Raw genomic sequence first — 16,019 nt, forward strand, 5'->3', positions numbered from 1 at the left:
TTAATGTGTTTAGAAAACTGAGTCTCAACCATTTTTGCAAAATTGCGATAGATATCCAATAATTCAGAATGTGATTTCATTAAAAACACCCAGGTGTAACGAGAAAAATCATAAACAAAAATCACAAAATAGCGTGAGCCACTCATACTAGGAACAGGGGAAGGCCCCCAAACATCAGAATGAATTAAATCAAAAGAAGAGATGCAAAAGACTCACTATTATTAAAAGGCAAAGCTGGTTGTTTCCCAAGTTGACAAGAAATACAATCAAAAAACTTATTGGACACTGAACCTAATAAACCCTTAGAAGCCAAAACCTGTACCCGAGACACAGATGCATGACCAAGACGCGAATACCAAAGAGCAAGAGATGGCGGCGATGAAGCGGCAGCAGTAGAGACACCAGGGATGGAAAGGTGTAAGGAGGAAAGCTCAAACAGTCGCCCAATTCTACGCCCGGTCCCAAGTGTCTGGCCCGTCCGAGGATCCTACACATACACACCAGAGGAGTCAAAAACAAGTCTATAACCCAATTCACACAGTTGCCCAACAGATAAGAGATTAAAGGATAATTTAGGCACATGAAAGACATCAGGAACAGAAAGGAAAGGTGTATGAACAGTGCCTAAGGATTGAACCGTCATAGAAGAGCCATCAGCTGTGTGAATTAAAGATGTATGTGGTGGAGGGACAGAAGTGGTAAATGAAGAGGCATATGGCGTCATATGGTTGCAGCAGGCAGAGTCAAAAAGCCAAGAGGAAGATTTACCTGGCAAAACGGAGAGGATAGAGGAAGATGCATTACCAGAACGAGCGAGGACCTGGTTAATAATTACCTCAAAGTCAGCTGGAGATAAGGTGAGAGTAGATCCGGTAGAGTCGCCAGAGGGAGCAGCTGGGGCAGCCGAAGAAGAAGCACTCTCAGTAGTGGTAACAGCTACAGCATGTGTAGAAGATTTGGCTTTGCGCCAACATTTGTCAATGGTATGCCCACGACGGCGACAATAGCGACAAAAAGGATTGTCACGATTCTTGGAGGGTCCACGAACAGACCTGTCAGAGTGCTCGGTTTGAGGAGATGGAGCAGCTAATACAGGATGAGTATGCGGAGTGTGCTGAGAGCGCAAAGTAGACAATCTTGTCTCCTCTCGAACAAGCTCACAGACAGCCTGGTCCAAAGTGGGAAGAGGAGAGCGATGCAAAAGTTGCCCACGAACAGGCTCAAAATCATCCCGCAGAGCCATCAGAAACTGATAGAGACGATGCTGGTCCCTGCGGGCAGCATACATCTGAGCATCAGTAGGGTCCCTCCAGGAAGGATTAGAAAGAGCCAACTGATCCCATAAGAACTGCATGTGAGCAAAGAAATCCGTAATAGTCTGATTTGATTCTTGCTTCAGAAGATAGAGATCAAGAATAATCTAGTACTCGCGAGAACCATCAATCGATGAGTAGCGAGAAGCAAGCATATCCCAAGCACCCTGTGCATCATCAAAACTGCCAAATAAAGCCGCAATAGAAGGAATGGTGGTGGCACGGAACCACGTGAGAATCTGATGATGTTTGCTGTCTCAATCAATGAGACGAGTGTGGAAAGCAGCATCAGTCTCGGCATCGACTTTAGTAGGCTTGGGGATATCCCCAGTCACATAAAGCCAGAGCTTGCGGCCTTTAAGAAAGCTTCTCATAGATTGGGACCAAACAATGTAATTAGTGCCATCCAATGTAGCATGAATATGAGTAAGAATCTCGTTTTGTGCCATCTGGAGATGCCAAAAGCAGAAATAGACCAGAAAAATGAAATCAGAACGAGAAAATAAGTAGAAAACACCAGGTCAGCCGAGTCAACGGTCAAGGTCAACGGTCCACTGTCAAAGTCAACGGTCCACGGTCAAAGTTAACACTGACGTGGCACTAGGGCTGACGTGGCACCAGGCTGACGTGGCGCTAGGGCTGACGTGGCGCTGCAGAAGGTTGGCGCGTGAATGACACGCGCGAGGGGTGGCGGCACGTGGGCGCGTGAACCAGCAGACTGCAATCTTCTAGAGGCGCGTGGAGGCGCGTCCACCGTCGGATTTGGACAAAATTGGTGTCCTTGAGCAGCTAGGCGGCTGATCTAGGGATCTGTGCTGAAATTGGAGATATCAAACGGCTGGATCGTCTGACGGCGGAGCGGCAGCAGAGTTTGGCGGCGGCAGAATCTTCAGGCTGCGCGTGGAGGAGCGTGAATGCTCCGATATGGCTGTTCTCGACGGCTCTGGCACGGTGGTCTCCCAAGGTTTCGATTGGTATATAAACCAAGTCGAAACAAGGACTGGAAGACGGAGAACCGAGGGAGACAGAGCGATGAGATATGGCGGAAGCGACGGCGGCGACGCCGGAAAATTGCTGGGAAGAGGTCGAAGAAAAAGAAAATAATAAAATAAGTCGATGATTCAGAACCTGTGCTCTGATACCATGTTGAGAGAAATAATATGTATTGAATCACACTCAAAACTATACATGAGAGGCCTATATATATAGGCTAGTACATGAAAGATATATACACAACATAACCCATGTGGGACAATACACAATATATATAATAATATAATAATATATAATCTAACAGTGTGATAACCCTTTCTTTGCTTTTTTTTTTTTTTTTTTTTTTTTTTTTTTTTTTTTAATATATACAAACTTAAAACAAGTCATTATAATGGCATGACGATATGTCACAAAGTCAACATATGGTACATATCCCATACTATGTACATGGTAAATCAGAGTATAACATCAATCTATCTATGCGGCGGAAAATATGAATCTGAATAGCGGAAATCACAACTATAAAACTATTGCAAGTTAATTACAACAATCAGAGCCATTTAACATCTATCTGTTTAAGGCTTATCAAAATGTTAATTACATCACAAAAGAATGGCTAACAAATACGTGCCACAAGCGACACGAGCCATATACAAAATAACAACAAAAGGGACCATTCAAGTCCGACACCACTACGATCTGAGCGAGAAGCTTCAATCGCACTATCCCAAATACCTAGCCACCGGGTCGTTGTTGACATCAGCGGTACCTGCAGCCAAAGCATCTATATCCATATGGTCATGGTGTTAGCCACGTCCGTATAGGTGAAAGTACGAGTTCACCACCTCAGTAGTATATTACACACTAGTTTTCTCAATGAGCCAACATTTTCTATTCTACCATATGTTTACAATAACGGCTACTTGTGGATTGATAATTTTATAAAAAGGTTTCTTTAGCCTATAAAGTAGACCATGGTATTTAGTTCACAAATCTATTAGTCTACATTACACACATCTATACATATATATCATGTGACTCAGATATTCCCATATACAAGCTTTCTAAACATTTGGGAAATACAGGCATACAATGGTATCTAAGAATAGTTGACACTATGCCTCGGCCTTTTGCGTATACAAGTCATCAGAACCGTTGGAATCCCAATATACGCACACTCCCAAACATGGTATCATATGAAAACATTCGACGTATTGTCTCGGCTATATACACATGCATTTCTTCCAAACTTTTGGGAATAAATGCATACGTACACTCCTAAACTTTACATCACATTAAAAACAAAACATCGTTATATCTTGGCCACACATGCATATAAGACATTCCGAACCTTTGGGAATTCCAATATACATGCACTCCGAGTATATAACATACATGACGCTCTGAACTTTTGGAAACTCATGTATTACACGTACTCCAAATACATGCCCTCTCTTGAAATCTACTCAACGTCATTACCCGATCGCGCATACATACATGACATTCTGAACCTTTGGGAATTCATGTATTCCATATACTCCAAATACATGCCATCTCATAGAATGTAATGCTAACTGGTCGAATATCACTAAACATATGCTTTCCGTCCCAAACCAAAAAATATATGCATACTAATACTAATACTAATGTTATGCATGCTCATCATCTGTTTCGGTTTCTTTTGCCCCGGGGTTTTTCTATTCGATGGTCTTATACTTGCTTTGATGCCCCGGGGCTCTCTACCTGGTGGTCTTACACATGCTATTTCTGATGCTCCAGGACTCTTTATACCCAGTGGTCTTACACATACTTTTTTTAATGCCCCGAGGCTTTATACCCTGTGGTCTTTCCATTCATCATTACTTTCCATATACATGCTTGTGCTTTGTGTCATATAAACTTTGTGTCTTTGCTATCTCACATACAAATCACTTTATCTCATGCTCTTTTCACAAACTTTCGTAAACCCATGCATACAGAAAACACTTCTCAACCCACACGTCTTCAAACATAATTTAACAACTCATTGTCTCATCATAACATCAATTCAACATACTCAAAACAATTCACATGCAAATATCATATGAAAATACAATTGGCTCGAGGTTATTAAATCATATTATTTTTTTTTGCATAAAATAACATAAGGTTCTCAGTGAGTAAAATACTCACTTTCGCTGCAAAATTTACAGCTTTCAGAAGAATTCTCTACCAAAGCATTTTCTCTACCAAAGCCTTTCTAAGTATCGCTGCATTAACACATTGCACGATACATTAACAAGAACACAATATTTCTAATTCTAAACTCACATCTAGCTCTTAAATTGCTTGAGAGTTAGACCCATAGAAAACCCATAGAATTTTTAGGGTTCCAATCAACTACCCAGTCACAAATAGCACTTAGTTGGGTGTGCCACGTCAACAATATTGGACAATTGTAGGATAAAAATATCTAGTATTTCTATTTTTAAAAACACCACAATTATATCTATCATTTGTTACACACCACATCTCTCTCTCTCTCTCTCTCTCTCTCTCTCTCTCAATCACTAATCGTTTGCTGCACTATCTCGATCTATAACAACCCAAAACATAAAACTATTGTTAATATAAAAATCTTTTTAAAAATATATGTAAATTTTTAAACGAAGTGTATTAACTATATTTCTACAAAATGTTCTTGTGGTTTTTCAAAAAAAAAAAAAAATTAAAAGAAGAGGGGATCAATCACCCTAGGGGGATCTATCCCAAGGGCCCCAGGAACGATCCTAGGGTCCAAGAAACTGTAGGAATCCATCCTAGACTTAAGAGAACTGATCTCGACACAACAGGAACTCGTTTTTGAGTGTTCAAAACCCTAAAACTCGATCTTCAGTCCCTATAAAACTGTATGAACCCTAAGAACCCTAGATCAAATTGTTTGCACAATTTCTTAGCCTCCAGAAGTGTCAAAGAGAAAGAAGAATCTCAAACCCAAGGTTTCTTACAACCTCAAATGAAGAAACTTATTCCTTTCAATAATTTTTTCAAGGTAAAGCCCAGAAATGTTGCAAACCTATTGTCTTTCTTTCTATAATCCTTCTTTATATACGTTGTTTGGTTGTTTAGATCATGTCTTGGGTTTGAGATGTGTTGTTTCTTTTTTTCTTTAAAAGTAATATTTCATGTAATGATTTCAAAGGAGAGTAGTTATTTTTTGTGTTCCTTTATTTGTTATTTTCAAAAGAAGGACAAATACTTTATGTGAAATTTTTCACACACACACACACACACACACCTTGTCTTTTGTATGAATTGTATTGAAGACCTTTTTTTTTTTTTTTTTTTTTTTTTTTTAACCAAGGCAAAACCTTTAATGCTTTTGTATTAAAGGTAGAACCTTGAAACCTAAATGAGTTCTTAATTTTTATTGGGAGTTGTAGAACCCTTAGGAACATTTATATTTGATTGGTTTGTGTGCTAGGGGCTCAGAAAAACTCGAAACAGGTGTTGTATCGAGCTAGGATCGACCCCTATTTAGGCAGGATTGATCCCTGCCCGACAAATTTTTTATGTCTAGAATTAGATCTAAGCATTCGAGGTAAATAAACTTATTATGGAAGTAGATAAAAAAAATATTTTGTGAGAACATCACTTATAACCCCTGATCTTTCATCACTTTTGCAATTAGGGTATCCATCTTTCAAAATTTTCAATTTCAATCCTCTGTTAGAATTTTACGTTAAATTCTATCAAAATTGCCAAATTTTCAAAGATTCAGGCATGGGTATTTTTGCAAATTCCATTAAATTTTGACCAACACTTAAGTTTTTTTCTTCTTGTTTTTCCTAAAAGGGGGGGGGGGTATTTTGAAAATTTTGACAAGATTTAAAGAAAACTTCTAACGCATGGTTGAAATTGAAAATAATTGAAAGATGGATACCCTAAATTGACATTTTTTAAAGTTTGTTTACCTTTTTGTAAAAGTGATAAAAGATCATGGGTTATAAGTTAAGTTTTCCCTTTGTATTTTTTAGTTGAGCTCCATCATGATCATGTACTATTTACACTGTAATCTCCCTAAAAGTGAGGTTTTCAGTGGAATGGGACAAACTATTGTAAAGCCAAGAGCACCCTCATTCTTATATAACTCGTTATGTGTAACAATCCATAATTAATGAGTTCCATGTTGCTTTCTACCACATTGTTTTAAACGAGTTCTTACCATAATAATTGTTTTCGTAGTTTTTGTTTTTTTGTTTTTTAAAGCAAAATGGCAGTGGAGGAAACTAACTGTAGTTATTCTATATGAACATAACTATAGTAGCACTTGCCCGCTGGGAGCCGCAAGGGAGGTGTGACGACACCTTTTTTTTTTTTTTTTTATTATTACAACATATAAAATGGATCCTCGTAGTGGCACGACTATTTGTCACTCAGCCAACATATAACACATGCCCCATAACATGCACCTGATAATCAGAGTTACATCTAAGCAACGGAAAACATAATGATACAATCATAATCTCAGTGGAAAAGCATATCTATAATAAAACCTGTTGTTTACACAAAAGAGCCATCGTGAGTCTATCTGTTTAAGGCTTAACAACATTTACATTGTATAACAAACGAATGGCTACACAAAAGAATAAGTAACACGCATGTCACAAGCCATATACAAGATGCACAAAAGAGTGGACACCATAATCTAACACATTACAACTGTTGCGTTAGGCTTCAGTCGTAATATCCCAAATACAGAGCTACTGGATCGTCATCCACCTCAGATGTACCTGCAGCCAAAGGGGTAGCATCTATATGGTTGTGGTGGTAGCCACATCCATATAGGTGAAAGAATGAGTTCATCATCTTAGTATAAAACATACCGAGACTTGAGTAGTATAAAAATCACTTAGTTTTCACAAAGAACTGAGTTTTCTTTTCTATCATACGTTCACTATATCGCTACCGTTTTGAGTTATGAAATCCGTCTCTTAGAAAAAATAATGTAGTCGGTAAAGTAAACACCGATATATTAGAAATACATGAAAGTATACTATGTAGCTATGAAAATATATAGAAGTTCTGGTCATCTCACCTTGGAAGCTTCTACATATAGACCCATCTACAATATATTACTTTTATATTTGGTAGCTCCGCTATGCTGAGATCTAGCGTTTCCAAATGTAGGTAACTCCATGTCAAGTGCATTACAGCTTCGTGCTGAATGAACGATAGTCCGCCTACCTACTACAGGACACTTGCATTACCCAATATGGTAGTGTAAACATCTAAGTATATTGAATATCAAGACAATGGCATCTTGCTCAGCAACACAAAGATCCAATGTTTCCAAATATAGGTAACTCTGTGTCAAGTGCATTACAACTTCGTGCCGAATGAACGACAGTCCGCCTACCTACTACAAGACACTTGCATTACCCAATTTGGTAGCGTAAACATTTAAGTATATTAAAGTTCAATTCCCTTAAATTAATGCAATCTAGTCGATAGAAATATACATATGTTCTTGCCCATTAAGGCTCATATGCATACCTAGCATAAAACTACTAACATATCATGAAAACGTCACACTCATAAAGGCAATGCTATGCATGCTTGTTGTTGTTCTCCGTTGGTAGTACCACGCGGCTTAAGTCCCCCAATAATTAATTCATTCCTCCCTGACAAATACCATGGTGCTTATGTCCCCCATTAATATTTGTCACGTACCATGGGGCTTGATTCCCCCATTAACTTGTTCATGATTCCCTGTCAAATACCATAAGGCGTAGGTCCCCCAATAGTATATGCCAAGTACTGTGGGGCTTGATTACCTCACTTAAGGTTTGTCTATTCATGTTTCATTCTCAATAGTTATACCGTTGGGTTACCCATAGAGTTCTAAGGGTTCCAAACATATAACCTTAAACACTAATCACTAACCCAATCACAATAATGTTAACCCATAAGGAAGTCTTAGGGTTTGAGGAAACTTACCCAAAAATTCACTCAAACAATATCTGACGTTTGGGGAACCATAAGCAAGCTCTAAGTAGCACCAAACCTAAAAGAAAGCACTAAATCAAACTCATATTTCTCTAGATTTAACCAAAAAATTCCAAAAATATGAGTTTAGTGATTTACCTCAAACAATGGGTAGAAATGTAGATCGGGCTTCTTAAAGTAAGATTTGAGGTTGAACGGCTAGATCTTCGTAGATCAGGGATTCTAGGTGAAAAGCTAAGAGAAAATGGTGAGAGTAGGGAGAAAAATCGAAAGAAAATGAGCCAAAAGACTCATTCTCGGATTTTAAGTGCAGTGCCGTTCGGATGAGTATAGACAACCGTGGTTTAAATCGCAGAATCTTTCGGTTCTGAGACTACCGTTAGGACGAGTATAGACAATCGTCCGGACGCGCCCGCATTGGGCGACCAACTGCTAGGCGCGTTTGCTACGCAGTCCGGACCTCTTTTCGAACCTCGACTTCTGCTTCGACCGTCTGGAGCCCGGTCCGGACCTGATCTGAACGCTCCCTTTCTGTCTAGGACGTCCAGAGGAGAGCAAGCACCCGTCCAGACGCCCAACTCAGCAACTCTATTTCAACTACTTTTCTACTTCCTCTTGACATTTTAGGTTTTTTTTTCTAGTGTTTTACTGACACTTAGCTATCTTTAATTCTTTGTATACTCAAATTTTATTCTTTAATCGTTAAGTAATGTCTCCGGCATTACAGGAGGGGCCTAGACGGTAGGAACTACAGGCGCTCGCTCAAGTCCGACTGAGCCATAGCTTGATCCAGCTCCATCAGGGTATCAGTGAGATCCAAGACGACTAATACTAATAGAGTTAAGGATTCCCATTTCGGAAATTGAACTCTCACCTTAATACATGTCCAACCACTTTAGAAATTTTCTTGAGAACACAGAACCACCGCCGCTTATGAACAATTCTCTAATAGGTTGACATAACTAGTGTGTAATTGATACAATTAAGGGATCATGAATAATTATTTGGTTTGGTCGATATATATCGTAATCTATACTTTTATAAGTGGGTAGTTTCTGAAAAAGTCTTAGCAAGAATTCAATTTAACCCCATATATTTTTTCTTTATAATTTATAATTGTAATATAAAAATCATAATTATAAATAATAAATAACATAAAGTTCTTTTGTTTTCTTTTTCTGTGACTATGTATCTTTAATCTTCAAGTGACTTGATAAAATAGATTCACCAATTTTACAGATCTTCAAGTAATGTTGTATCCACTGGTGGTCATCATCAAAATATTGGAAAGAATTAAGAGTTCTGTTGAGATAAGTGATGATTTAACATGGTATTAGAGTAAAGGTCTTGAGTTCAAACCTTATCTCCGTTATTCACTTTCTATTTCAATTAAATATTCTACATGTTGGGCCTCACTTATACCCCATTTGTTTCGGCGTAAAATATTTTCTATAAAATGTTTCCCTTATTTTTTTGGTGTTTGGTGCAATCGAAAATAATATTCAAACTGAATTTTTATTATTTTTCAGTTTGACCAAAATAGCTTCTTTCGTTTCGAAAAATGATTTACATTTTTAAATTCTATATATCATTTTCCGAGTTTGAGTTTCTCATTCTCAGAGCACTGAACCATCGTTGGACAACCACCAAGATAGACACAGGCCACCGCCAAATCACCACCAAATCATCCTGGACCATCACCAACCACTCTGGGCTATTACTGGGTCACCACCAAACCACCTGCTACCATTACTGAGCCACCCCCAAACCACCGTTGAACTACCACTGAGCCACCCTCAGACCATAATTTGGAAAGAATGAGCTTTTGCCTTGATCTAGTAGCTAAACCCATGCATGTGAACTGGCAAAGCAAAACAAATGGGTGGTGCCAATGAAGAGCAGTTCTGTGCGACACGATTCGGAAGAGAACATGTTGTTTTACCCTAAAACACGTGGGGTAGTTGCGTCATTTAGAGAATTTTCTTAACCTAAATGTGTTCATCTGCGGAACCTTTAAGTGCAATATATAGTTGACCGAAGGACATTATTTCTTTCCATGCAAGAGCAGCTCTTCAGTTGAGTTCTTTCCACAGCAGGAACCGACCAAGCAAGTGAACTGGCAGTAAAAGGAGACATGCTTCTTTCCATAGCAACATTGAATGTACACATGTCTTCTTAAGGAAAGAATGGAGCTAGACACATGTCCTGCATGACCTAATAGTGTCGAACTCCTGTATGACCTAGCATGCGTGGAACCGTAGGCTTTATATCATATATATCACTCTTTTCGTTTGTAAGGGGGTGTGTATGTGTGTTTGAGGCTACAGAGTATGAAATTTCAGAGGAGAAAGAAGTGAGTTTAGGATTTTCCTAGCTTTTGGATCTCAAATTTAAGGTTTTCAATTTGTAAGCATCTCAATTTCCATGGATTCAATTATTATTGTTTTATCTTTCAATTCGATGAGAGACTAAACCCTCAACTAAGGTTGAGGATGAAGCCTCACTTATGATTAGTAACACTATTATTATGTGGTGTAATATTTTTCAATTTTAATGAGTTTGATTTTCCATTTGTTTTACTTCAACTCAATTTTGTGCAATGATTCTTATATATCTTTTGTGATTCAAGGATACATTTGATGATTTAAGATAGTTTCATAAAATTGTTTATACTTGGTTTTCCTTGTAAAAAAAAATTGGATATCCCTTGTGATTTTGTTCTACGGATACAATTGATGTTTTGATTTAAATTGGATATATTACTGTGATTTATGGATACACTTGATGATTTGATTTAAATTGGATTTCTTTTGTGATTTGTGTAAAGAATGGATACATGGGATGGTTTTGATTAATTATTTGAAGCAAAAGTAAGACATACTTAAGATTTTATTGAGAGAACTTTGGGAAATATTGTTGATCATGAGAATATATTGCTATGAGTTTGTGAGTGCGGATTCCAACACCTTAGTGCTTCTTTACTTGATTAGATTCACTCTAATTTTGTTTATACTTTTGATCTTTTTATTCACAAAAACAATCTCTTAACTTTTGAAACTAGGTTAGGATTTGATTAATTTAGACGTAAATTTTGTTTGCAAAAACACAAATCCCTGTGAGATCGATCTCGCACTTGCAATCCATTAACTGCAAACGATTCGTGCACTTGCAAGTACATTTAAAATTTGACAACAGGGTTCGAATGTGCAACATTCAAAGCTTATCACTTTGCCGGTGGGAACTTCATTCACTGCCGAGACTTCGCTGTCAAGACAAATCTCGGCTAGTTGAACCTTGCCACTGAGGACTAAAAGCTTTGAATGTGCAAGTGCGAGATCGAATGTGCAACATTTTCCAAGAAGGAGAAGGTTGTGTTTCAAAGACAAAAAGAAAGTGGAGAAGAGACAAGATTTTTTCAAAGGCAAAAGCACAAATGAAGGAATGGCTAGTTGGGGGGGGGGGGGAGGGTATTTATACTAGATATCCCAGGAATGCCAAGCGGCACATTAACTCGGATGTGATTGCAAAGAGCTTTGCCCAAGGTACTTCATGAGTACCCATCGGTAGGAGCCACCATATTACCGACATGTGTCCCTAGTATACTTAGGTGCACGGGGTTCCCGAGAAGTACAATGGGCAGAACACCAAGGGAGCGACACGTAGGTTTAGAGACAACGCATAGGCGAGCAGCACACAAAATTCTTTGAGTGGTCCATCAAAAGATGTGCTGCATCATACAACCGGAGAAATACAGGCTTCCGGGCGTGCTGTAAATGTCAGATAGCCCGAGTGTCACAGGAAGTATGCGAACCTCAAGGTCAGAATGTTATCAGGGTTCGACAGAAAAACGGCGCTGAAGATGCTCCGTATTCTTCCATCAGAGGAATTGACAGGCGGACCGCCGGATCGTGGACATGTGTTTCAGGGGCGCCCACACGTGTAGGATTTCCAGGGTTTATAGCTAGCAGAGCCCCAAGATATCGATATGTAGGCACAGAGACAGTACATCAGACAGAGGTCTTAAATGATTCACCAAAAGGTGTATCGGGTCATTTGCAAAAGAAAAAAAGAAAAAAGAAAAAAGAAGAAGGTTGCCTCGCTCGGCACAACAAAGTTGAAGGATGTTCAAAGCCCCAGGTAAAACCATGCCTCGAATTGCAAAGGTGAAAAAATTCCCATTATCCAAGTTCAACTCAGATAAGGGAAGTGGAAGGTAACTGTTGGAAATAATCTCACTCGGCCCGGTCCATTTGGCAGATTATGTGCCTCTAAACCCACACTGTCCCACTAGTGGATCTCGGGCCTTGAGCCTGCAGAGTACGAGTCCTCAGGCACGGAGTTTGGTTACCTAGAAACGCTAAGCACTGACATGACCATCAGAAGAGGCAGAGCATGATCTCGAGAAATTCGGGATCAAATCGAATTCAAGGAAATCCAAGAACGAATTTGATCCCAAATAATCCTCCTAGGATCTATATAAGTAAGGAAAAAGTCCCAATTCGAGAAGAAGAAGGATTTTGAGTTCAAAACGAACTTTGACAGCGCTCCTAGGTCAAGATGGGAGCATGAAACCCAAATGCAGGTTTGCCTACACCTCTTAGCCTATAAATAGGCACTTACACTAGGTATAAACTAAAGACTAAATTATTATGCTCTTACATACTTCTCCAAAAAAAAAAAATCAATTTTCTCTTGTACTTTTTTTTTTTTTTTTTTTTTTTTTTTTCATCTTATTTGTCTCTTGACAAAGAATAAAAGAAATGAAGAAAACTTTGAAATTTTCTGATAGGAAGGAGATTTTGCCTAATGCTCCGTTTGTTTTGACGTAAAATATTTTACATCGAAAAATATTTTTAACAAAATCATTTTTCAGTAAAAATTATTTCCTAAAAATACTTTTTAGCATTTGGCTTGTACGGAAAATGATTGACAACGGAAAACAGCTGGCGACTTTCGGCAACATCCGGCAGTGGTCTGGTAGTTTGAGAATGAGAAGTTCAAACTCGAAAAATAGTTTATGAAATTTAAAATTCGAAACCATGTTGTAATCAAAACTAAAGAAGCTTTTTTGTCAAACTGAAAATATTTTTCCATTTGACTAGCACTTTTAGTCTTACTAAACATTGAAAAATAAGAAAAATATTTTTTTAAAAATATATTTTGCCGAAACAAACGGAACCTAATTATGATTTGAACTTCAGTGATAAAAAATTTTAAAAAAAAATAAATTGAGCAGGACAAACTCATTTTAAACCTGTCCTAATTCATCTTGCTTTTAGTAGGACAGGGACAAACGTAAAATTCAACCTAGCATGTAGATCCTTTCCAACAATTACGCTTAGTGGTTTGAAAAACTTGTGATATTGATAGGAAGGCTTCTTTCATTGACTAGTGATTAATTATTGCTGGGTTAGTTGTTTACACTCAAATGAAAACAGTAAAAACAATTATAGTGTTTAAAAGAAAAGATTGTGGCTAAAAGTAGATACAGCTAATGATCATTCTGAAAATCTTAGACGGAAAGATTAATATTAATTTTTTTCTTGACCAAATATCATAATCATAAGGGAAAAATCGTATATAGTTCTTAAATTTTGATCTTGTTTGTATATATATAATCGTTGAGTTTTTAATTTCAAGAATAAAGTCATCAATTTTGTATAGATTTTAAACATATATATAGGTCAATCTGTTGTTTTACCGTCAAAGTTAACCGTTTGTCATCTCCCACATATGTCTCGTTTAAGAGATATGATACATTGCCACTTCGAGACACAACTCCTCACCACCTTTGCTCACTCGGCAACTCTTACTTTTATTTTTATTTTTATTTATTTATTTATTTTTTTGTTTTTTTAAGAAAAAAAAAACCCTAAAGCTAGTTAAGGAACCACATTGTCACATAGGCAAGGTAGTCAAGAGATGTATCTTACGGTGGCAAAAGATCAGATCCTCTCATTTAATACATCAGCATTCATGTTAGCGAGATATGATACATTGTCACCCCAAGACACAACTCCTAACTATCTTTGCCCACGCGTAGGGCAAGCGATTTTGACACGACCCGACAACCCGACACGAACACGACACGAAATTAGAGGGTTTGGGTCTACCTTAAACAGGTTTGTGTCATAAACAGGTCGACCCATTTATGACCCGTTTATCTCAGTTTGGCAGGTTGGGTCACGGGTCACCCGCAGGTGACCCGCTAGACACGATTAATTTTTTTTTAATATATTTTATTAAAAAAAAAGAAATGGAATTAGATTTAGATTATTAGGTAATTTAGGTTAGGGCCGAAAAACCCTTACTTCTTCAGTCTTCTTTTCTTTCTCCTTTAAGCTTCAGCGCCGCGCCGCCGCCGCCCCCTCTTCTTCTTCCTCCCACTAGACCCGCTCGACGCAGCGACGCTCTCTCTCTCTGCTCTTCTTCAGTGTCGCCCCTTCTTCTTCAGTTCCCGATGAATGGCAGCGGGGGCGCGGGGGAGTTTGGAAGGGGGTTGGGGTTAGGGAGCGCACAGTTCGGGGACGTTAGCGGTGCGAATCGAGGACGTTTCGGGGTGTTATCCAATGAGTTTGGACCTGAGAGCGAATCACGGCAGTGGTGGTAGAGGCAGTGCTAATGACGGTGGTGTGAGGAAGCGGCGTGATTTGGATGACGAGTCTACAAAGGGCGTCTCCACCAACAATATTGGCAATGGTAATGACAAGGTATGTGTTCAAAATTCATCAACTTTCCTTTATTAGCTTTCTTGGCTTTGCTAAATCTATGGACAAATCTAGAATTGATTGAATGAATTGAGAAATGGGTATATGAGTGAAATAACTTGTAAATCATGTTTTAGTTCCTAATTTGATGGTCTGTAATCTGTATGTATAATACCATACGGAGTTCAGAGAATGAAAAACCAAGTGTTTGTGCATGTTTAGCTTAGATTATGAGGTTAGGGGCAAACAGGTTGTGTCAGGTCATGTCGACTTGATACGACCCATTATGCTAAACGGGTTTCACTGGTTGTGTCGGGTGACTCATGAAATTGTTGTGTCATGTTTAGAGCCCTGACCAGTTAACATAAACGGGTCGTGTCTGGGTCTAGCTTAAACGGGTTGTGGGTTTCCACGGGTCGTGTCGAGTACCTGTTTTGCTAGCCCTACCCACGCGGCAAGTTATACATTTTTTTTTTTTAAAAAAAAAAAGACCCTAAAGTTAGTTAGGGAATCACCTTGCCACATGAGCAATGTGGTCAAAAGTTGTGTCTTGAGGTGGCAAATGGTCATATTTCCATGTCAGCACCCAGTGTCAATGCCACGTGGACAAGTGGCAAATCATTCAAAAATAATTTTTTTTTTTTCCAAAAAAAAAAGCTCATGTTTTCAACTTTTCATGTTTGTCTAGTATATGTTTCCTTCTCCGATCCGTCTACGGATCATGGTGGGTGGTCATCTTCAATTCGTTCTGTAGTGGCTGATTCCGGCTGGATCGATTTGTAGAGTCATACTTCATCTACCATATATACGCCATAATTAAGTCTGAAAATTCTTAACGCCTCTAGAATAAATTGTGTTAGCTTAACCCATTTTTCATCAGTTTTTTCTTTTTTTGTATGCGTTATTTGGCTCACATTTACAATATTCTAACTGATATGCCTAGGTGGTGCGTTGGGTTCAATGGAATATTATACAAAAGAACAAAGGCAGGCTTTTGCAATCAAATCTCGTGAACGTC

Source organism: Alnus glutinosa, chromosome 2 (assembly GCF_958979055.1).
Source record: "Alnus glutinosa chromosome 2, dhAlnGlut1.1, whole genome shotgun sequence".
NCBI classification, from domain to species: Eukaryota; Viridiplantae; Streptophyta; class Magnoliopsida; order Fagales; family Betulaceae; genus Alnus; species Alnus glutinosa.